The following is a 4,010-nucleotide window of genomic DNA, read 5'->3' on the forward strand; positions in this document are numbered from 1 at the left end:
GATTCCGTCAAGGTTTGGGTCAGTTTCTAAGCGTCTTAAGATCGTCTCACATTCAGCTTAATAAGAAAATAAAACGAGATTAGAAATTGGTTACCTATTAATTACCGCTTGCTAATTCCGTCTCCAAAAGCTCCTCCTCTTAATTTGTGATTTATTTCTCAGATTTAATAGGGTATTTATAGTGTAGGAATATAGAGAATGCGAGGTCAATTAGGAAACTATATAATTTTACCTTATTCTAATTAGTATAGGAATTATTATTATAATAATTATCATTATATTATTATTATTATTATTACATATGTTAATCTTACCATAAATGGGATTTCCTCATACAATATTTACTAATTTATTATTGCCATAAATTTATTATTACTATTAATATAATTATAATTACTTTAATTACTTTTATATATTATTATTCCCATATTATTTTATTATTAATTCCCGATACAAAACCCGATCACACCCATATTATACCAATAAATTTCGGCCCATACAATAATGGCACACGGCCCAAAGCACAAATATTAACTAAACCCAATTCCCAACTTGCTTACTTCCTTTATTATTTAATTAACGTCTTATTTGTAATTACTATTAGAAATGTCATTTAATCAATTATTAAATTACATAAATTATTCTTATAAAATACGGAGTATTACTGTCTTCCCCCCTTAAAATGAACTTCGTCCCGAAGTTCGCCCACAACTACCACCACATCACTTATAAACATCCTCACAACTAAGCACCATCCAACACAATCAAGCATTTTACGATTATCAATCACGTCAATCGTATCATAAGGTAACACAACAATAACTCAAAATATTCATACTATTACATTCCTTCCCCCTAAAAATAAACTTCGTCCTCGAAGTTCGGAATAACAGGAACAACCAAATCATTGTTGTAATGTCACAAAATAAGGAACACACCTTGTAACAAGACAACTATTATTTCCAACACAACTCCAATTAATGATTAAATGAATAACAAAATCTCTGATTTACTTCTTAAATGGCAAAACCAATCATATAGGATATTCGAACTAATATTTATTTAAACTCAACTAATTTACTTAACTATTAACGAATACATTGCCAGACTAAATAATAATCTGTAACAAAATACGCATAATTGTTTAGTTAATTATTTCTTAATAATGATATCTAACTTAGACATGGATGTAATTAATGTGAAATTATATATAGGCTTAGGGAACACATTCCGCATATCACTAGACATGGTAATCTACTTCATATACTTTACAACATTAAATTATCAACGTGCACAAGATAAGAAACAAAAACTTACACTTTTCAAGGCTTGGAAAACATGTTATATCTTCTAAAAATCATAAATAAATAATAACTTAATTAACCTCGATAAATTATACTTTTTAGAAAATACAGAGAGTTAGTAAATTTTGAGAAAAAGAATCAAGTCAAAATTTCAAAGGGTCAATTTATAATGCATTTTACAAGCTACTTGGTCGAAACAGAAATTTTACAGCAACTTGTCAGAAACTTAGGTCAACTTGTAAAAATCACCATAAATTGTCAAAATATTTTCTTAAAACGTGGCTTACCAATTTAGAAACATACATGAGTCTATTAAATAGTGGAGTTGGAATTATAACAAATAATTACGTAGTTTTTAAATGATAAGTTTTGCAAAAACATGGCGCGAAAACATTACTGTATAGGAATATTTCGACTACTGTCCACTAAAATATTTATTTCTCCTAAACCGTATGTCATTTTAATATGAGACCCATGGCATATGAAAGATAACTCAAAAGGGTATCACATATAAAAATCTCGTATAAGAATTTGAAACCGATAGTAAATGGCAGCAAAAACAATCAAGCGATAAAATTTCGAGAAACCAACCAAAATCACAACAATTAATACTTCAAATGTTTTATCATATTAACCCCTTCCACATACATGCCTGTTGGAGCTGTGTCCTCCAGTTAGTGCGGATAACGTCATTGCACATACACTTGTACGGACAAGTGGGAGCTTGTTGGGGCTGGTGTCCTTAACAGTTAGTGCAAGGACTTATAAATCTCTAAAAGGATCAAAGGGTATACTTTTGTATCATAATCAGTTGGTCCACGTTTATCAATAATGGTTGGCTTGCTAGATAAGTTTGACGTTATTGTCATACAGATGGCGGTGATCAACTGGTCCCTAAAAGTCACACCTATAGGATACGTTTGAGAGATGTGACGGTATGAAAATACAGTCATGTAGATGCCAAACTTGACTAACCAGTTAGTCTGAGTTATTTGACTAATATTTAGTCAAAATGTGATGTTGAGATATTTTATTTAATACGGATTAAATAATAACGGCTAAGGCGAATTAAGCAGTTAATTCGTAAATTAAATATAAACGATTTATATTTGATTAATGTATATTGAATATAATTATACAATATTGTCTTTGTCGGACATGTATTAATAAATCAACTAATCCGTGTTATTAGTTGATACTTTAATAACCGATAACCGATGACAGCCGTGAATCCTCTAATTGCCTTGCAATATTGAGAGGATTGTTTTGTGAGTTTATGTTGGATGAGAGATCCGAATTTCGAGAGGCACTTTCTCAAAACCCTAATTTCTTTTTGCAAAATGAATGATTAGGTTAAACAAGAGAGTGAGCCTCTCTTATTGTCTAGGCCATTCGGCCAAACCGAGATCAAGAGAGGGAAATGGGCTTTTCCATTTCCTCTTTATTTTAACTCGCGGTCCGACATGCAATTTACTAAATGTATATGACACGGTCTAATTATAAACTGTCATCGGTTATCGGTTATTAAAGTATCAACTAATAACACGGATTAGTTGATTTATTAATACATGTCCGACAAAGACAATATTGTATAATTATATTCAATATACATTAATCAAATATAAATCGTTTATATTTAATTTACGAATTAACTGCTTAATTCGCCTTAGCCGTTATTATTTAATCCGTATTAAATAAAATATCTCAACATCACATTTTGACTAAATATTAGTCAAATAACTCAGACTAACTGGTTAGTCAAGTTTGGCATCTACATGACTGTATTTTCATACCGTCACATCTCTCAAACGTATCCTATAGGTGTGACTTTTAGGGACCAGTTGATCACCGCCATCTGTATGACAATAACGTCAAACTTATCTAGCAAGCCAACCGTTATTGATAAACGTGGACCAACTGATTATGATACAAAAGTATACCCTTTGATCCTTTTAGAGATTTATAAGTCCTTGCACTAACTGTTAAGGACACCAGCCCCAACAATGCCAACATATTTTCCCCATATCATCATGCTTATAACAATGCTTAAATAAATTATGTCACACCCCTCCTCCATAAAATAAGGTTACGGTCCCGTAACCGCAACCATTAATGACATTAATACGCAACCAAGGCAAACAAAATCCCTAAGAGAAATATACTATATTCATTTTAATTAACCCCACACTCTCAAGTATTCTCTCAAGGTTACCGGTTCAAAACTGGAAGGGCCGGAAGTTTGGTATGAGGGGCCCTACTCATCCCAAGCCTTAAGGGGCACCTAACAGTTTCTACCCGGGTTCATTTTATTTAGACACATCCTAAATTCATTATTATGTTCATTGGTTAGGCCTGAGGATCGTTTTGCTCTGATACCACTTTGTAACACCCCCATTTATTCGGGAGCCTTTAGCTAGACATTCCCAAATAAATAGGACTGTTACCATCTCGGTTTCCCGAGGTAGTGAATAACAAAGTACAACAAATCAAAGTACTTTAAATTAAAACTTTAACGATTACATGTTTATTACAAATTTAATCAACTAAAACTTAATATAAAATATTTACAACTCGCATCGGAAATTAAATAAGTGATATAACTACATTTGTGATCTAGACTCCTGCAGGTCCGAAAGCTCACACGCCCAAGCTCCCCATATCCAACTAACTCAAAACCTGCTATTTAAATATGCTCCTCATTTAACC

This window comes from Silene latifolia, chromosome 11 (assembly GCF_048544455.1).
Source record: "Silene latifolia isolate original U9 population chromosome 11, ASM4854445v1, whole genome shotgun sequence".
NCBI lineage: Eukaryota > Viridiplantae > Streptophyta > Magnoliopsida > Caryophyllales > Caryophyllaceae > Silene > Silene latifolia.